Genomic DNA, 21,114 nt, shown 5'->3' with positions numbered 1-21,114 from the left:
ACAGGCTCTGTGCCTGCCTGCTTTCTTCGCATTGTCTATAGTTCCCTGCAATCTTTGCAAACATCCATTTTGTATTCTGGAAGTGGCCATCCCAGATGGCTACCCTAATGTGCTCATAATATTTTCCCAACCTCACCTCTCTTATTTACTTTGATTATTTTGGTAAAACACTACACTACTCAGAACTCATTTAAAGAATCAGGCGTCTCAGCAATTTAAATGATCCTCTTTGTGCTCAACAGTATTTCACTCAGAACACAGCAACGGGGCTACGTGAATGTAATTCAATAAGAGGAGAGGCTGAGAGGGTGAAATGAGCAACCATTTCCTTAATGTGCTCATTTAAAATGCGGGTCTGCACTGAACACCGGTACCTGGGGAACTGGGTACAATGTACAGAAGAAGGATCATTGGTCATCTAATCAGGTCAGTAAAGATGAGTTCAGTTGTGCAATCACCTGCACCTTGCTGTGTGTGACACTCCAAACCCTTCACCCGATCTTCTCACTTATTCCATCACATCACTCTTCACATCAAATGAACTTGCATGCTCACCCATCTTAACGCACTTCCCCATATCCCCTTCCATCCATTCACCTCTCTCACTCACCATGATCCTTGAGCAATTTCATGCCTCTCCCACAGAATAGACAGTATTTTCCACCCGCTGATTTGCAGCGGCAGAGCCAGCCTGCCATTGACCAGATGTGGGATCTTCCAGTGCCACCGGTGCCAACGGCTATTTCCTTGCGCTTCCCGGAAACCTGCTGCAGGGGGTCACAGGACTGGAAGATCCCGTTGGCGGGAAGGGCCAGAATATTTTGCCCAGTGGCTCTCAGCAAATGCATTCCAATTATTGGGTGAACTCATGCCTTTACCATCACTCATAGGTTCTTTCCTTTGTCACAAGAGAAGAGAACACTGATCACCGGGGAAAGAGGGCATAAGAAACAGGAGCAGGTGCAGACCATTCACCCCTTTGAACCTGTTCTGTTATTCAACTGGAGCATTTGGCTGATCTTTTAGCTCAATGTCATTTTCCCACACTGTCCCTATATTCCTTTCAATATCAAAATATCTATTAGTCCCCATCTTGAACATACTTAATGATCAAACTACCAAAGCACTCTCAGGAACAGGATTCCAAAGGTTTACTACCCTCTGAGTGAAGACATTGGCTATTCCTTACTCTGAGGTGACGTTCCCTGGCTTTTGACACCCCTTACCCCCTCTCCTCCCCTCTTCCTCTGCCTCAAGGTTCTTCCAGCACCAACCCTGTTGAATCCGGGAAGAGGTATATGTTTCAATTATATCACATCTCATTCTTATAAACCCTCGAGAATGCAGGCCCAGTCTCCTTAGTTTCTTCTCATAGGACAGTCCCGCCATCCCAGGAATCAGTCAGGTGAACATTCGATGCACTCCCTCTGTGACAAGTATATTCTTCCTTTGGTAAGGAGACCAAAACTGTCCATAATGCCCCAGGTGAGGTTTCACCAAGGCTCTATATAATTGCAATTGCTCCTCATCTGAGGTCCAGTCTAAAGCAGCCAAAGCACCACCCATCCTGATTTGTCAAACAGATCTCCAAAGAAAACTCTCAGCAGGAAATCATGGGACATGGGCATCGCTGGCTGGGCCAGCCTATATTGCCCATCCCTAATTGCCCTTAAACTGAGTGGCTTGCTCGGCCATTTCAGAGTCAACCACATAAGAGTCACATGAAGGCCTGACAGGACATTAGTGAACCAGATAGACTTTTACGGCAGTGGCTTCATGGACATCGTTAGAGTTTTAATATGAATATTAATATTTTAATATTGAATTCGAATTTCACCAACTGCCTTGGTGCAATTAGAACGTGGGTCTCCAGCGGATTACTGGTCCAATAACAATACCACTATGCCACTGCCTCCCCAGACATGTTGTTGCGTGCTTTAATAATAATTTTTATTAATGTGACAAGTAGGCTACATTAACAGTGCAATGAAGTTACTGCGAAAATCCCCTCGTCGCCACACTCCGGCGCCTGTTCGGGTACACAGAGGGAGAATTCAGAATGTCCAAATCATCTGACAGCACGTCTTTCGGGACTTGTGGGAGTAAACAGAGCACCCGGAGGAAACCTACGCAGACACAGGGAGAACGTACAGACTCCGCACAGACAGTGACCCAAACCAGGAATCGAACTGACGTGAGTCAGTGAGGATGTTTGATCTCCTTAGAGATGCTTTGAGATCATCTCTAAAGTCTTTCTGCTGTTCTCCTGGGAGGCTGCTGCATGATCAGGTACGAGTAGTGCAGTTGCTTCTGGAGTCTGCTGGATATCGTGCCCAGCAGGGTTGGTTCTGACTGATCAGTGTCTTAAAGCTGGGCATGTTAACTTGGGAGAGGATGCGTCTTTTGGTCAGCGTTTACCAGGCAGCAGTGACCCCCCCCCCCCCCCCTCCCCCAACCTCTATATGTTTCAGAAACTTGGGGAATCTCCAACAAACACATCAAAGTACTAGAGAAATACCGTCAGTGGTGCCTTCAAAAAATCCTCCAAATCCGGTAACAAAAAGGTGGTCTTCCATGGAGGAAAAGCAAATTAAAAGGCGAATTAGTTGGTTCGTGGGAGGCATTAATTGGATGACACGATGGGAATGGAATTGCTTTGTGGTGGTGCCATGAGATGTTGAATTGGCTGTCTGTATTACACCCTGTCAAATTTTCTTTCTTAATTTGCTGTAGTCCATTATGTACCCAAGTTCAATTTCAACCTCAGTAAGTTTGAATTATAACAATTGCCTTATCAGCTTCGATGAGATTTTCCTTTCTGTTGACTATAAAGTGATAAAACATAATCAAATATTATAAACCTCAACCCAGCTTATATTGGGCAAAAATTCAGAGTAAAAACATATTCTGCAGTTAGCAATTTATTATTAGTCCAATACAACATTAATGATGTTACTTGTCGGAATTGACATATTCACACTGGTGCAGTACCAGTTTGTTAGTAGCATTTATGATATGGATTTGAGGGGGAAGGGTAAATGTGAGAGAAGAGGAGAAGGAGGGTACAGAAGCAAAGACTGGGTGATGGAGAAATAAGAATGCACTAAAATAAATAATACCATTGTCTACTTTTTGTTGTACTTAGCAATACATTCAGTTCTGATCAATACATAGTGATGACAGCTGGAGAGAACTTGTGTGATATTTGGACTTGGCCATGATCCTATGTTAACCTCACTCTAATAGGCTTCAGACAATGCAGTGCAGTGTCGTCCATGAACAATTGGCACTGGGGCAATGTACTGATGGGTTGTCTGTGTCCAGGAGCACTGCTGTCTGGAGAGAAAATGGAAATGGGCAAAATCATAAAGTGAAATTGGAGAAAGAAAAAATGCAACCTGTGTAAGTGTTAGGAAATGAGATGTTAAAAAGAAAATGCTAATATATCTTTAATACACTTGGTTGCTGGCTCGAGTAAGTATGTGTGTGTGTTGACAGTTTAATGATCACAGTTTGTGCAATGCAGCTACAGTAGAATTCGATTATAGTGATCGATTTGTGTAGCAGCACAAATGATCAATATGAGGGGAATTTTAAGGTGCATGAAAATGCGTGATTGGTCATGGGTAGAATTAAACTGATATGTCAGCACATTGGGAACCCAGCTCCAACCCGCCAACTTCCAGTGTGTTACGCAGCATGGACACAACCCCCTTAAGAAATGCTCGTTAGGAATGTAAGCTAGTTGCCAATTTACACATGTTAATCACTCAATTAGAGCAATATTTACACAGACTTTTTGGTTTAACACCACCATCACGGGTTTCACAGTCGTCAAGATATGCATATTGTTGGGCGGCACAGTAGCACAGTGGTTAGCATTGTTGCTTTACAGCACCAGGGCCCCAGGTTCGATTCCCGCTTCAGTGGCCTCCTCCTGCTCCTATTTTCTATATTTCTATGGGGACATTAGAGAGAACATTACTTATCACCAATGTTCTAGTTAAGATGCACAAGTGCTAGCAGAAACTTGAAAGACACCACATAGGCCTCATTTTGTTTTAAACTGTGCACATCTGTAGTCATACAAATAAATTTAAAGGGAAAATACACTGCATGCAGCAATTACATTTTGAAGAGAACTTCACTTATCTCCATGCCATAGGATGTCAGCGTTCTAAGATAATGATTCCTCAGGTCATGAAGCAGTCCATGTCCAAATGCAGCAAGACCTGGACAACATACAGGCTTGGGCTGTCAGGTGGTAAATTACATTCGTGCCACACAAGTGCCAGGCAATGACCATCTCCTACAAGAGAGGATTTAACCATCACCTCTTGACATTCAATGGCATGACCATCACTGAATCCCCATCAATCAACATCCTGGAAGTTACCATTGATCAGAAACTGAACTGGATTAGCCACATTAATACTGTGCCTACCAGAGCAGTTCAAAGGTTAGGAATCCTACGGCGAATAACTCACCTCCTGACGCCCCAAAACCTGTCCACCATCTACAAGGCGCAAGTCAGGAATGTAATGGAATACTCTTCACTTACCTGGAGGAGTACACCATCCAAGATAAAGCAGCCCACTTGATTGTGACCCATTCCACAAACATTCAGTCCCTCCACCACCAACAAACAGTGGCAGCCGTGTTTACCATCTACAAGATGCACTGCAGGAACTTGCCAAGGTTCCTTTGAAAACACTTTCCAAACCCACAACCACTACCATCTAGAAGGTGAAGATCAGCAGATACCTGTGGCATCTTTAAGAAAATTAGCTGGATATTGTGAAATTGGTATAACACTTCAAGACAGGTTGGCTTGTGGACTACCATCTCGAAGGTCAAGAGCAGCAGATACCTGGGAACCCCACCACCTGGAGGTCCCCTCCAATTCACTCACCACCCTGACTTGGAAATATATCGCCGTTCCTTCACTGTCGCTGGGGCAACATCCTGGAACTCCCTCCCTGACGCACAGTGGGCGTACCTACACTTCAAAGACTGCAGCAGTTCAAGAGCTAACTCACCACCAGCTTCTGAAGGGCAACTAGGGATGGGCAATAAATGCTGGCCTAACCAGCGACGCCCAATTCCCGTAAATGAATTTTTTAAAAATCCAACTACAGATTTGACTGTTCCTTCCACAGAATCATTAAATTAAACTCACTTAAAACTTCACTTTATTTCTAATGTTTACCTTTATATCTCTTAAAACTATCCTTGTTTTCCCAACACTACTATAAGGACATTTTCACTCTTTAAGTCTTTAAGAAAAGGTCCTACTTTAGATTCCACAGTGTTTTGGAGGCAGTTGGGATTTGGGAGAACTTAGCAACCATGCTAAGTGAGGGAAGGTTTTGAATGAAAATGGAGGCTAGTCCAAAGACAGGCGGCGGAATTCTCCATTCCTGACACCGGGGCAGGAGTCGTAAAGTTCCACGACAGCACGACTGGTGCCACACCTGGACCGACTCAACCACCGCTAAGGGGCTAGCACCTGCGCCACGTGGAACACAACCGATTGCTGCCGGGTCCGAGGATGATACGGATTTCCCATCACAGCTGTCTCCAACACCCTCCACCATGCCAGAGACACTCACCTCGGCTGGGCACTTTAGTGAAGAGGCTCCTGCGACACTATCCTGTGCGCACCCACCACACACATGTTCCGGTACAGCAGGTGGAGGTTGGAACTCCCGAGGGAGCGGACGGTCGGAGGGCGGGCCGACCCCAGGAACTAGCTGCCTTCCAGATTGGTTTCAGGCTTCTGGAACGGACAGTCCCATCAGTTGTGGAGATGCGGTGGCAGAACCATGGACGACATGAGGGGTTGGCGGTGAGCGTTCAGTATCTGCAGGTGCAGTTGGAGAAGTCCAACTGCGCGCAGGAGCAGGAGGTGGCGTCGACTATGTGTGCCACCCAGGCCAACACCACAGAGTGGCGTCCACAATGGAAGCATTGGGGCTTTAGATCAGCATGTCCAAGGCCTGGGGCATTCTGTGCAGACGCTGGCCGAGGACCATACACCAATGGTCCGCTTCCTGTGCTCCATGGCTGCGAGCATGTGAACCCTGGTTGAGACCAGAAAGGGCCTCCAGGACTGGCAGCACCAGATGGCAGGGGAGCCTCAGGGCATAGCTCTGCTCACACCCCCATCCCGGAGGTCACTGGGCACCCCGAGGGAGGAGCAGGTGATGGGGTGCATGCCGGTGACTACCACAGGGGAGGTGCTGGAACACCACAGCACCTCGGGCTTCCCCCTCCTGTCCCTGGTGCACCTGGTGAGCAGCGGGCAGAACAGGGTAGCACCAGATCACCTGGAACACCCGAACAACAGCTGGGCCCATCCAGGCCTGTTCGCCCCAGAAGACGGCCACTAACGGGGACCCTTGTCGCAGGGCAGGAGTCACAGCAGGCCGCCTCCACTTGCAATGTACACCTGGAGATCCACCTGGAGGTAGCGTTAGGGCCCGAAAGTTAGACACCAGTTAAGATGGCACAGGTGCAGAGTACATTTAGTGATAGGGGCAAGGCACGACTCGATATCTCTGTTGTCACATTAAATACCTGTTCACACTGTTACAACCTGCCTCAGTGCTCTGTCAGATGGGTGTGAGTGGTGGGCTGGTTTGGGCTGGGCATAGGTGGGAATGGGCAGGCGTTGTGAGTGGCATGGGCTCCCCACCCTCTTCCCCACCGTCCCCACCACCTGAAACCCAGGGATTCGATGGGAAGGTGTGATGGAATGGCCAGCTCGTATGCAGGGATCACCCAGGAGGGCGCTGGAGAGTGCTACTGTGGGCAGGAGGCAGACGTTGTCATACGATGTGGAGCACCAGAGCTCATCGCAGAATGGGTTGTCATCACCCTCCAACCCATGGATCAGACCAGTTACTGCCAACCCAGGGCCCGCATCCTGTAGTGCAGCAGATATGTTTCATGGAAGGGGCTGCAAGCGGTGGGTGCCCGGCCATGGGGGGGCGAGAGTGGGGGGGGGGGGGGGGGGGGGGATGTGGCGCTCATATCCTTGGCCAGTTTCGCCCCCCACCACCAGTCGGTAAACCTGGAGCCAATCAGAGTATCCCATGCGCATAGGCTCTGGCGCACACTTCGTGCAGCCTCTTGTGTCTGCCTGGGCCCCATGTCCTGTCCATCTTTGTCCCCTCCCGCGTCCTCCTCTTTGGAGGAGACCCGGCCTTCATCCTCCTCATTCAGCACATCGCCTCTCTACTGCGCAATGTTGTTGCCCCTCCAGAGCGGTCCAGGCACCTGAACTGCATCTTCAGGAGGCCGAAGTACTGCTCGATCACGCCCCGAGTGGCAGAATGATGTCATTGTAGCGGGTCTCCATATCGGTCTGTGGCCTCCAGGTAGGTGTCACCAGCCAGACCGTAGTGGATAACCCCTATCGGAAGAAGCCAACCACCCAGCCGGGGGTGGGAATTTGTATCGAACATGTCAGGAATTGTTGAGTATGCCAGGATGACGGCGTCATGCACACTGCCCGGGTATTGGGAACAGATGTGTATGATGCGCAGCTCATGGTCACAGACCAGCTGCACGTTCATCGAGTGGAACCCATTTTGGTTGGTATAGAGCGGCCTGTCACCTGCAGGTGCTCGAAGGCAACATGCATCCCGTCGATCACCTCTTGGAGCTGGAGCATGTTGGTGAAGGTGGCGAACCCTGCTGCCCGGGCATCCTGGTGGGCTCGGTCCACATTGAAATGGATGTATTGAGCCAACTGGGCATATAGGGCCTCCGTGATGGCCCGGATGCACCGAGTTCTGTGAGATCCCGGACAGGTCCCCACTCGGTGCCTGAAACGACCCCCTGGCATAAATGTTCAGAGAGACTTCCGGTTGCGGCTATGCTTAGGTAGGTCGCACGTTCGGCAGCTCCCGCCCGGAACGGACCTTTGGGCTCTCTAGAGGGGCCCCAACGGCAATTGTTCGACGGCTTCCAGTGTGGGAAGGTGACAGAAAGGTCCCCCCGACATCATATGGATTGGACCAGGAGTGGAGCGGTGGAAAAAGTGATCTTTGAGCAGCGGAAAGTGAGAGGGAGAAAAAACAAGATGGTGGCGGGTGGAGACCAAGCAGCATGGGCGCAGTGGTCGCAGGAGCAGCAGGGGTTTCTTAGACGGTGTGGAGTGCAATGAGAATAAATGAGGTATTTAGGGACTTCTATGGGGATCTGTACAGATCTGAGCCCCCAGCGGGGGAAGAGGGGATACGGCGATTTTTGGATCAGCTGAGGTTCCCGAGGGTGGAGGAGCAGGCGGTGGCTGGTTTAGGGGCGCCAATTGGGCTGGAGGAGCTGGTTAAAGGATTGGGGAGCATGCAGGCGGGGAAGGCCCCGGGGCTAGATGGGTTCCCGGTCGAGTTTTACAGAAAATATGTGGACCTGCTAGGCCCGTTGCTAGTGAGGACTTTCAATAAGACAGGGGAGGGGAGACCTTGCCCCCGACAATGTCCGAGGCGCTGATCTCTCTGATCCTGAAGCGGGACAAGGACCCACCGCAGTGTGGGTCGTTTAGACCGATCTCGATCCTCAATGTGGATGCTAAGTTGCTGGCAAAAGTGCTGGCTACGAGAATTGAGGACTGTGTCCCGGGGGTGATTCATGAGGACCAGACGGGATTTGTAAAGGGCAGGCAGCTAAACACAAATGTGCGGAGGCTCCTCAATGTGATTATTATGCCCTCGGTGGAGGGAGAAGCGGAGGTAGTGGCAGCTATGGACGCCGAGAAGGCCTTCGACCGGGTGGAGTGGGAGTATCTTTGGGAAGTGGTGTGGAGGTTTGGGTTCGGGGAGGGGTTCATCGGCTGGGTCAGATTACTATATAGAGCCCCGGTGGCGAGTGAGGCTACGAATCGGCGGAGGTCGGAGTACCTTCGGCTGTACCGAGGGACGAGGCAGGGGTGCCCCCTGTCCCCCTTGCTGTTTGCATTGGCAATTGAGCCCCTGGCCATGGCACTAAGGGAGTCCAGGAAATGGAGGGGAGTGGTCGGAGGGGGAGAGGAACATCGGGTGTCACTATATGCGGACGACCTGTTGCTGTATGTGGCAGATCCAGTGGAGGGGGTGTGGTTCATCCAGGGGACCAGGGAAGGGGGATAGACGACCTGCCGTTGAAGAGGGCGGAAAGGAGCTTTCGGTACTTAGGGATCCAGGTGGCTGGGAGTTGAGGGGCCCTGCACAAACTCAGTTTGACGCGGTTGGTGGAGCAGATGGAGAAGGATTTCAAAAGATGGGATGTGCTGCCACTCTTGCTAGCGGGCAGGGTGCAGTCGGTTAAAATTATGGTCCTCCCGAGGTTTCTCTTTGTGTTCCTGTGCCTTCCCATTATGATTCCCAAGGCCTTTTTCAAACGGGTAGGGAGGAGTATCATGGGTTTCGAGTGGGCAAATAAGATCCCGAGAGTAAAGAGCGTGTTTCTGGAGCGTCGTAGGGACAGGGAGGGCTGGCTCTGCCGAAATTGTGCGACTATTAAAGGGCAGCCAATGTGGCGAAGATCCGTAAGTGGATAATGGAGGGAGAGGAGGCGGCGTGGAAGAGGTTAGAGATGGCGTCCTGTGTGGGCACGAGCCTGAGGGCGCTGGCGACGGCACCGCTGCCGCTCTCGCCAACAAGGTACACCACGAGTCTGGTGGTGGCGGCGACGTTGAAGATCTGGGGGCAGTGGAGACGATACAAGGGCGAGGTGGGAGCCTCGGTTTGGTCCCCGATTCGGGAGAACCATTGGTTTGTCCCGGGAAGGATGGATGGGCGATTTCAGAGCTGGCACGGGTAGGGATTAGAAGAATGGGGGACCTGTTTATAGATGGGACGTTTGCGAGCCTGGGGGCGCTGGAGGAGGAGTTTGGGTTACCCCCGGGAAATGCTTTCAGGTATATGCAAGTGAGGGCGTTTGTGAGGCGGCAGGTGAGGGAATTCCCGCTGCTCCCGGCACAGGGGACTCAGGACAGGGTGATTTCGGGTGTATGGGTTGGAGAAGGTAGGGTTTCGGCTATTTACCAGGAGCTGAAAGAAGAGGAGGAGGCCTTGGTAGAGGAGTTAAAGGGCAAGTGGGAGGAGGAGCTTGGGGAGGAGATAGATGAGGGTCTGTGGGCTGATGCCCTGAGTAGGGTTAATTCTTCCTCCTCTTGCGCCAAGCTCAGCCTAATATAATTCAAGGTTATTCACAGAGCGCATATAGAACATAGAACATAGAACAATACAGCGCAGTACAGGCCCTTCGGCCCACGATGTTGCACCGAAACAAAAGCCATCGAACCTACACTATACCATTATCATCCATATGTTTATCCAATAAACTTTAAAATGCCCTCAATGTTGGCGAGTTCACTACTGTAGCAGGTAGGGCATTCCACGGCCTCACTACTCTTTGTGTAAAGAACCTACCTCTGACCTCTGTCCTATATCTATTACCCCTCAGTTTAAGGCTATGTCCCCTCGTGCCAGCCATTTCCATCCGCGGGAGAAGGCTCTCACTGTCCACCCTATCTAACCCTCTGATCAGGGGCGCATATGACAGGGGCGAGGTTGAGTAGGTTCTTTGGGGCGGAGGATGGATGTGGGAGGTGCTCGGGAAGCCTGGCGAATCATGTCCACATGTTCTGGTCGTGCCCGGCACTGGATGGGTTCTGGAGGGGTTTCGCGAGGACTATGTCCAAGGTGGTGAAAGTCCAGGTCAAGCCGAGTTGGGGGTTTGCACTATTTGGGGTAACGGACGAGCCGGGAGTGCAGGAGGCGAAAGAAGCCGGTATCCTGGCCTTTGCGTCCCTGGTAGCCCGGCGGAGGTTCTTGCTATTATGGAAGGACGCGAAGCCCCCCAGTGTGGAAGCCTGGATAAATGACATGGCAGGGTTCATTAAGCTGGAGAGGATAACGTTTGCCTTACGAGGGTCTGTGCAGGGGTTGTTCAGGCGGTGGCAACCGTTCCTAGATTATCTCGCGGAGCGTTAGGAGGAGGTCAGCAGCAGCAACCCAAGGGTGGGGTGGCAGGAAGGGGGGGGGTCTCTTTCGGGGGGGGGGAATCCGGGTGGGTAGGGGGGGCTTCCCTACAGGTATCTTTGAATGTCATATGGGGGGGTTACTGTGTACGGGGAAACCCAATGTAAAAGTTTTGTATAATTTTTGACTGTTGTGTTTGCGTTTCTTTCTTTTTGTTATCGGGGGGGGGTTTTGTTAAACATTTTGTTGGAATATTTGAATAAACACATTTTTTTTAAAAAATGTTCAGAGAGACCGTCACCTTGATGGCCACTGGCAGCAGGTGTCCTCCCCCATGCCCCCGCGGTGCCAGGTGTGCCATGATCTGGCAGATAGATCACACTGTCTCCCTGCTCAGCCGGAGTCTTCGACGGCATGCCCGGTCCGGCAGGTCCTCGAATGACAGGCGCTGCCAGTATATGCGAGGCCTCATGCGGAGCCTCCTTGGCACCTCCTCCTCCTCAGCCTGTTGGTCAGCCGGCTCTCCATCCTTGACGGCTGCCTCCTGTTCCGCTGGGGCAGGCTCCGCTGCTGCACGCTCCACTGTTACAGCTTCCTCGTTCTATGTTCTATAGTGTAGGTTAGATGGCTTTTGTTTCGGTGCAACATCGTGGGCTGAAGGGCCTGTACTGCGCTGTATCGTTCTATGTTCTATGTTCTATGTTCCTCCTCCACCTCCTCAAGCAGCTCGAGGTCGTACAGCCACAGGGCATCCCCCAGGACTGTGGACACTAGCTTGAAAGCCACCAGTGCTGGTTGAATTCCAATATCCATTGTCTGCAGAGGGTGAAAGGCCGACATGTTAGCATGGTATGCAACCAGGTACGGCGGGCTACATGGTGGCCCCGGTTGGCACTGCAGGCTCCATCCCCGAATGTCTCCCCCCCCCCCCCCCCCCCCATCCCATCTCCGCACCATTGGCCCCGTTGGTGCCCGGCACCGTAGGTGCCTCTGGCCCTGGTGCCCCTCCCTGTTGTGGTGTGCGGGTTTGGGAACACCCATATGGCCAGTGTCTCTCTGCAGAACCAGGACCCAAGGTGGGTGGTCAGTCGGGTGCGCATCAAGATGACTGCTTTGCAGGCTGTGGCAATGGTGGTCCGTGCCTGGACACCGCCCCAGCCGCACAGCCCATTCCCCTGTCACACCCACCCGGCTGGCAAGGCTCCCCTCCATCCCCAGTGTCCGGCCCGACGGTCCACGGTCACACCTCTCCTTGTCCTACCTCCTCTCTCTCCCTCATCAGCCACGGCGCCAATTTCACGATTTTTAAAAGCGCAAGTGAACCGCACCGCGGGGAATTCAGCCCATCTGAGGCGGAGAATCGAGGAGGCCCCGGGGAATACCGGGTTGGGCCCGCTAATTACATGCAAGCGGTATTCATCGTATGTGTGTTCCCCACTGTGATTATGTCATCGGAAACAATTCTCCGTCCAATCGCATTTCCCAATTCCGGCGTCTGCCAACAGAGAATCCCGCCCAAAGAATCTTCTATGAAGCTGAGGGGAGAGCATTGAATTGGCACAAAGTGTTCTACTGCAAGTACCGAGACACTGCTGGAGCTCATTCAGGGAGAGGGAAAGATGCAAATGTTATGTCATTACCACCTTCGGGGTTGCCATCAATTGGCAATGATTTATTGAATCAGGCTGCTTGGTCATCATCTGACCAACAAGAAAAGCGCACCTGGAAATGTTAGCATGGTACGCAACCAGGTACGGCGGGCTACATGGTGGCCCCGGTTGGCACTGCAGGCTCCACCCCCGAATGTCCCCCCCCCCCCCCCCCCCCCCAATCCCATCTCCAAGAGCCACCACTCTTGCACAGTCACCAAGAGAAGAAGTGGCTACATGCACAACCAAGAAGGGATCCCAGGTACCAGGAGGCTACCCGGAGCAGAGAATTTACCAGGACACCTATAGCTATCTGGGCATGGTGGAAAACTAGTCCAGAAGGAAACTGCAACTCTCTGGGAAAATGGACAGACACAACTGCGCCCTCATCAGTGTGGTGATCACACCTCATTCTGATCAGACCTACACCCTGCCAGTAGCAGTCAAGTTCAGTGTGACCATGAGTTTCTTTGCCGCTGGATCACTTCTGGGCTCAGCTGCGCACATCTGCACTGTCTCACAATCGGATGTACACTGCTGCATCATCATGGCGACTGATGCCCTCTTTGCCAAGGTTGAAGACAAAGTCAAATTTCCCACTGATTGGGGCCTTCCAACCTCAGAGGGTAGCAGCTTTCGCTGAAATCATTGAATTTCCCCACATCCAAGGAAGTATCAAATACACACATGTTGGCATCAGGACACCTACTGACCGAACGGGGGGATTAATCAACTCAATGTCATGCCACTGCCTGATGTGCAGCTGGTCTGTGAGCACAAGAAACACTTCTGATATCCGTCAGAGGGGCTGAGGAAGCCAAGGGTGGTGAAGGAGCTGGGAGAGGTTTCACACCTTCATTTTCTTCAGGTACACTCTCAACTCTTGGTTGAAACTCCTGCTGGCTTGAGGAAGGTTGTCACTGTGGAGCAGCTGGCATCCTCTCCAGCCACCTGCATGACTGACCTGGCCAGGCTGCAAAAAGCTTCATGTATTCCCTGGACATTAATGTTCGTTGCTGAATTGACTGCTCCACACTACATAACATGTCATGAATTCTGTGCAGGGCAGTGCACTGCTCCTGCATGCAACATCTTTCTGTGAGATTGTCCACTGTCTATAGGAAGAGCTCATCTGCTCCAAGCCCTGAGACATGGTCAAGCTCATGTGCTGCATACCCTCCTCTAACTCATAAATATAGAATTTACAGTGCAGTAGGAGGCCATTCGAGTCTGCACCAGCCCTTGGAAAGAGCACCCTACCCAAGTCCACACCTCCACCCAATCCCCGCAACCCCACCTAACCTTTTTGGACACTAAGGGCAATTTAGAATGGCCAATCCACCTAACCTGCACATCTTTGGACTGTGGGAGGAAACCGGAACACCCGGAAGAAACCCATGCAGACGTGGGGAGAACGTGCAGACTCCGCACAGTCAGTGACCTGAGCCGGGAATCGAACCTGGGACCATGGCGCTGTGAAGCAATTGTGCGAACCTCTGTGCTAACCACAGTGTGAGGCTGCACAACCTCAGAGAACTCCAGCAGATGGGAAACCATCTGCTCCTGCTTCTCCAAGTATCAGTTCACTTTGTGTGAGTCCTGAGGGCCCACATTGCTGCCAAGCAGAACATCACTGTGACAGTGCACATGTCTTCACGCGATTGCTTCCTCTTCAGTATCATGGCAGTTAAGTGGTATATTAAGCTCCTAACTCTCATGGGATGATATTAAATCAGGTGTTCCCAAGACGTTGTTCATTCTGTGGTGTCACAGCTATGAGAGCTATTGGGAAAAGCTCTTTAATTCAGGTTCATATGTGAAGAGAGACTCCTCAATATGGTTGGTTTGTTCAATCGCACAAATTATTGTGTATGCTTTATGTAAGGCCAAATTACAGATGGTCTTACAAACAAGGAACAGCAGAGAGAGGCTTCAGAACAATTTTTTACCTGAAGGTCACTTGCCTGCATTTAACAATAAGCAGGATGATTCAGGAGCAACACTATTGGCCGAGGCAGACCTTTACCTCTGCCCATTCTGTTGCTGGCCCACCTCTATTCCAACATCCTGGTAGCCTGGCCTGTGAACAGACTTGTCATTTACCTAATTAAGGACCCAATCGGGGAAAATCCCTGCCAAATCTGGATTGATGACAAAGGGAGGTTTGCAACCAGAAATTGAGCCTGCCTTCTGTTTCCCAGCACCCTTGGGGAAAATCTGGCCCAATAACTCTATATTTTTACACTTTGCCAATGAAAATGGATGTGGGAATCTGTCTAATGCTCCTTCAAATACCAATCAAAGAATATATGTGAGAGACTCAAATTTAAATCACAAATCTTAGCAAAATATTAATTTTGTTACATTCAGCACGTCTAAAATTGGGGGGGGGGGGGGAGATTGGCAACTACTAGAAGAGATTTCTTTTTAATTTTGCCATTATTTTAGGCTTATTAGCATTGCATAATTAAAGAACTAATAAATAATGGGTGGGATTCTCTGATCCTGAGGCTAAGTGTTGATGCCGTCGTACACGGCATTGCATTTTACGAAGGCGTCAACAGGCCCCCAGGATCAGCGGTCCTGCACCTCAGAGGGGGCCAGCACGGCTCTGGAGCGACTCATGAAGCTCCAGCTGCCGATACCGGCGTCAAACAGGCGCCACGGGTCTGCGCATGCGCGTTATGACCGATAACTGCCTTCTCCGCCAGGCCCTGTAGCTCTCCACCATGTTGCGCGGGGTCTGGCGCGGAGTAAAATAGGCCCCCACCAGGAGAAGCCGGCCCATCAATTGGTAGGCCCGGATCGCGGGCCAGGCCATGGTGGAGGCCCCCTCGGGGTTGGATCCCCCCACCCCTCCACCAGGCCGCCCCCCGCAGGATGAATGCCGAGGTCCAGCGGGTAGGACCACACGTGAACGGCTCCGGCGGGACTCAGCCTATCTTGGCGGTCACTCGACACAACGCACGCGGAGAATCGCCGGGGGGGGGGGGGCGAGTAGTGCGTCCCCCTGACGATTTCGAGTTCTTTTTGCCCTCAGTCTGGTCTCAGTAAAATTACCAAGTCGGATTTGTAGATAATAATCTATTTTATTCCAAGCAGCTTGCAAGCTAGACTCACTCTGATAACAGCAGGACCAACACAGTTCCTGAGATTTCCAGAGCAAGTGAGTGAAAACAAAGCACATAGCATCTTATACACATGAACATAGAATCAAGTTTCACACACGACCAAATAAAGCAACGGTGGCAAATGCAAAGCTCCCATCGGCTTTCCCCCACATTCCTTAACCATGAGGCCCCTTTCACCAGTCTCTCCTGCAACAAAGAAATGGTCCCAGTGGCTATCCATCCCCCTCTTCCTGCCTTGAATCCCGCTGCAGGCTGCACATTTCCCCAGCATAAACTAGAAATCTTTACAAAGTCCGCTAACCTAACTCCTCTAATCACCTGTATTAGGATCTACTCCTAACTTTGCCTAACTACTAATAGCTACTTGTCCCATTCTGGTACCAGGCTCTTTTGTTCAATTCCTCATTCCCTCCTTTTATCATTTTATGATTACTACTATTCCGCCTCCTAACCAACATTCCCTTTCGCTACCTGCCGACAACGCGACACCGGTGGTGTTGTGGCAGATGCATTGGCCTGACGTCTGGGTCACGCTCCACCTCCGCTCAGTGCAGGTGGAGAACAGACATGGTATATTTTCTTTCACCTCTGCCACGGGGGTCTCTATTGGCAGAGAAATGTTTGGGTAGGTATTCCCCCTGTTGGTCAAAAAATGTGCAGACGATTCGCCCGACCGACAATAATCCTGTTGCTTTCTCGGTCGAAATTTGGAGGTTGGTTAGGCATACAACTTCCAGTGTCCATTATAACATTCCCGGGTTAATAACCTGTATCGATGTCTGGTCTGAATGACCGTCCCGCAATTCATTACATTCCGTTGTTGGTAACTTTTGGTTGGCTCTTACATGTTGCCCGTTGTATCTTTACTTAATTTGCTCTGTTTCCACAACCTTTGCTCTAGAATCGCCAGGTATATTTGTGATACCGCCACGAGATTCAAGTTCAAGTGCTGATCAATAACTCGACACACCAATTAGTAAGATTCAAATCAAAACACATTTATTATACACAGTCAATCACTACTTATGCATAAAACTCTACTTATTAGGTTATCTCTATCACTAAAAGGCCTATACTTAGCTTGGAACTGGCCCACCAGGTCAGGGGAACAAATGGCCTTTCGTTCGATTCTGAGTCTGCAGGATTCAAAAGCTGGTATGGACTGGTAGCTAGGAGCGCCTATCTCGTAGCGTGCGTTGACTGGAGACTTACTTGGCAGCTTAGGCAGTTCACTGTCAAAGGTTGGTTCGCTGCTCAGTGACCCTGCCAAGAAGGACGATTTGAACTTGGGGGCTCTACTTTATAGTCCCCAGGGGCTTTGTGCCGTTCGGGGCGGACCCCGTACCTGGTTCCAAGTGATTGGACTACGTTCCGATCACTTGGATCGATTTCTCCAATACTGGAGTTGTTCCCTGATCGCTGGGCGGTCCCTAGGTGTCCGTTCGCCTTCCTTTGTCTCGGCTCCTGCTGGCGCCGAGGAGTCTGGTTTGGCCTTATTCACCTTAAATGTTTAAATGTTTCGATTGTTCCCGGGGATCGCTCATTAGTATGCAGATGGCTATGAGTTTCAGTGCTATCTGGGCTTTTGCAAGTTATAATACACAGGATTTTTGCACTTGCTAGTTTTTGCCTGTGTTGCCTGAATTTCCCTGTAGTCTTTGTGGACCTCCATTTTAAGTCGGGAAGTGGTCAACTCAGGTGGCTACACACCCTCCTTGTGATCCCTAACGCGAAGCGTGAAGGATCACATAACTGCGCTGTCTTCTCTTCCTGACCCAGCGAGCACTCTTTCCATGGCCTCTACACTGACCATAACTATGTATGAAAAATTTTAACTAACAATTCTAAGTGGTGCTATGTCACAACAGGGACATGCATTACAACATTAAAAAAACGGTACCTCTAACTATCCTCAATAAACTATCCTCACTCAAACAATCAAAAATAATCTACAACACTTTAAATGTACAAATAGCAGCAACACAAGTTTGTCTGGCTTGGCAGTCAAGCACAGAGGTTTACATTCTTTATTGAACAAAATGACGCCAAACGAATATCCTTTATTGTAGTCCGAAAATAGGGGATCTCATCCTGTATACCGGGGTGCTAGGGCGGTAGGCTCTCCTTCGCCATTTCCTCATGCGGATAGTCTGCACGATGCTGCAGAGTATCGCCAATACTAGAAGGGATTCAATTACGTATGATAGTGAATACCAAGTTATGAACGTATCACACCATGATGGTGTGTCGGTGACTATCTCGGGGTTAACTATTTCAGGGTGTAGTGTATGGTAGGGGTGGGACTCATTCATGTGTGGTAGGGGTCAGGGGGGTAGCATCCGCACGCAACTGAAGGGATCCTGCTAAGATCCAGGTGAACATGAAGGTTGTCTTCATCTTTCTGTCTTCTTCTTTTTCTTCCTCTGGATTTCCTGAGGCTCCGGAGTTCTATGGACACAAGCGTAATATCTGTTACTATCTTGTGTAATATCTTGAATGTTAGCATGTCTGTCTTTTAGTGCCAATTTCCCTTTATAAATAGTCACCATGTGTACTCCCTCATTTAAAAAAAAAATTGAAACCAAAAATTTGGACTAGACATCGAAGAAAATGCTGCCATGCTGTGAGCCATCTCGCAGCCTGTGTGATTTACCATCCTAGTGTTTGAGGATGTAAATAGCAGAGGGAAGCAACCATAGGTTGCCAAAACCAAACAAAAGAATTTTGAAAGTAATCGAGCCAAAATGGGGTGCGTATGGGCCGCGGCGGGTAAGATTCGGATGGAATCCCTGGGTAGGATGGTGATCAATGCCTAGTTCCTCTGAACTATTGTCTGGGACAAACTTGTTCCATTAACAGCCGGGGGGTGTTAAAGGAGTGGTGACGTGGGGCCGTGAAAATTTTCCGAGTTTACACACAACACTTAACGATAACACTAACGAACAAACATTCAACAAACATGGTGCAGGTTCCATCAGAAAGGACATCGTAATTCACATTTGGACTGGGGTTTAACTAGCATATGGAGGCAGTGTAGCGTGACCGAAGAAGAGAGGAAGGAGGAGAGAAACAAAAATGAAGTAGCCTTGCTGAGGTGTCCCTGCCAGGAGAAGTGGTGGGTAAGCGGTCACAGTTTGCATGGGGCAGCTGGGACCTTGTGGCTGCTGTGGGTGGTGTTCTCTTGCAAATCTGGGGGCTAGTCTAGCTGGCGGGGGTCTCCTGCAATCTCGGCCGAAGTGTCCTGACTGCCCACAGTTGTAACATGACCCCTGGGGCACATAAGGTGAAGCAGGTTCTCTGGTGCATTGTTCCCTTGGGTATAGTTCCCTGGGTGGGGGGTCGAAGCTGTTGGTGTATTTGCTGGTTCGGGGGGCATTTGTGGGCTGATTCCATTGCTGTTTCAGGGGGGCTTGACATTCTCGTGCGTAATGTCCTAATTGTCCGCAATTGTAACATTCTTGAGCTTTGGGCTGGGGTTGGCTGTTCCTGCCCTCATTTACCCATGCGGGGTTCTGGTGTGCTTTAACTGGGTTCATTTCTACCTGCTCTTCATCGGGTGCTATGAATGCGATTTTGTTTTGGACAGATTGCTCCCAGCAGCGGGACAATCTTTTTAAAACTCACTTTTTGTTGTGCGCTTCTTCTGATGGCTCATAATTGGTACAGGCTTTTTGTCCTGCCTCTGTGGCATGGCAGATAAGGGTGTGGGTCCATTTGGCCATGTTGTCTGGGGACAAATGGGCGCGGTCTAAGTTTCCACAAACGGCTGTAAAATGGATCCACAGGCATCCAGCAAACGCTGTGGGGTGTTTTGTCTTTTTCTGCCTGCACTTATTCAAGCCTTCTACGGGGTCACCTCTGTTATAGCCGATCGCGTCTAGGATTGCCGTGTGCATCTCTGCAAGGGTGCCTCCTCCTACATTCTGTGGGTCGGGAAGGGCTGCTACAACTGAAGGGTCTAAATTCAAAACTGTGAGCTTCACTTGCTCACGCTCATCCAGGCCATACATGGTCGCCTGCTGCTTCACTCTAGCAAAGAAGTGGTGGGGGTCTGAGGTGGGGAGGAACGGTGTGATCTTTTCACACGTGTCCCGTAATTGGGTCACGGTTAAGGGGGTGGTGTAAAGGAATTCTGCGTCTCCTTCCGATGTGACTGTGCGGTGGGTGGTTACTGGATTCATGGGTGCCTCATCTATCTGCTCTGTGGGGGGTTGGGGTGCTTTTCTCTTTTGGGGCTTTCCTTGCGCACATGTTCCCTGAACATACCTATGCGCGGTTTCATTTAATTCTTGCCAATCAGGGCCGTCTTCCTCATCTAATTGGGATCCAAAGGTGCTCTGGAACCCATTTTGTACTGAAAGCAAAGACTGCAATTCCGCAATCTGCTTCCTGCATTTCGCATGATCTAATGAGCTTTGTCTGTGCTCCGTGGTAGCAGCATGGAGTGATCTTAATGCTGCTTTTAAATCGATGCACTGCCTTTGTAATGCCTCTGTGGCGCACAAAGACTCCGTGAGACGAATAGAGTGAAGTCGATGAGGCTTTATTAAGCGTGTCTGTTCCCCAGCAGCCCGATAGTAAACTGGCCTGCGGGGGATCTTCTTATACTTCGTCTTCAGGGCGGAGCATGAGGTCAACGGCCAACCAGGACCCGGGATCTGTCAGCCAATGACATTAGGGCTTCCAGTCCCACATGACCCCCAATACATACTACCACATTCACCCCTTGTCAAAATGAACCCGGCGGGGTGATGCTTCGTATGGTGGTAAAGGTTTACAGGGCTGGTCCTGGGAGGATAGAACAGTTACATGGTAGTACAGTATTGGACAGTATCGTCCTGTTACAACTATTTACAGAGGGTATAGGAAAAACAAAATGTTCATTGGACAGTCCATCTTTGTTCTACATCGACGCCACGAGTCGGTCGGGCGGTCTGGTCGTCCGTGTCGATCGCCTCGGCCCCGGCGGTGGTGGTGGTGCTTGTACCAGTGTTGTCGCCTCCGGGAGCCGCACGGTTTCAGCTGTCGGTGCAAAGGGGAGGGGGACTGATCCTCCTGGGAAGGGGGCGGTCGCGGGGTGCAGCGGTGGCAGGAAGGGGGGCGGTTGGGTTGATGGTGTCGGGGGGGTGTGCGTGGTCCGGCGGGCGCCAGATCCCGCAGGGAGACCGTGTCCTGTCGGCCATCGGGGTACTCCACGTAGGCGTACTGGGGGTTTGCGTGGAGGAGGTGAACCCTTTCGACCAACGGGTCCGCCTTATGTGCCCGCACGTGCTTTCGGAGCAGGGTGGGTCCTGGGGCCGCCAGCCAGGTCGGCAGCGACGTTCCAGAGGAGGACCTCCTAGGGAAGACAAGGAGACGCTCGTG

Source organism: Scyliorhinus torazame, chromosome 2, assembly GCF_047496885.1.
Source record: "Scyliorhinus torazame isolate Kashiwa2021f chromosome 2, sScyTor2.1, whole genome shotgun sequence".
In the NCBI taxonomy this organism is placed as follows: domain Eukaryota; kingdom Metazoa; phylum Chordata; class Chondrichthyes; order Carcharhiniformes; family Scyliorhinidae; genus Scyliorhinus; species Scyliorhinus torazame.
Note: the sequence above shows the minus strand (reverse complement) of the source record.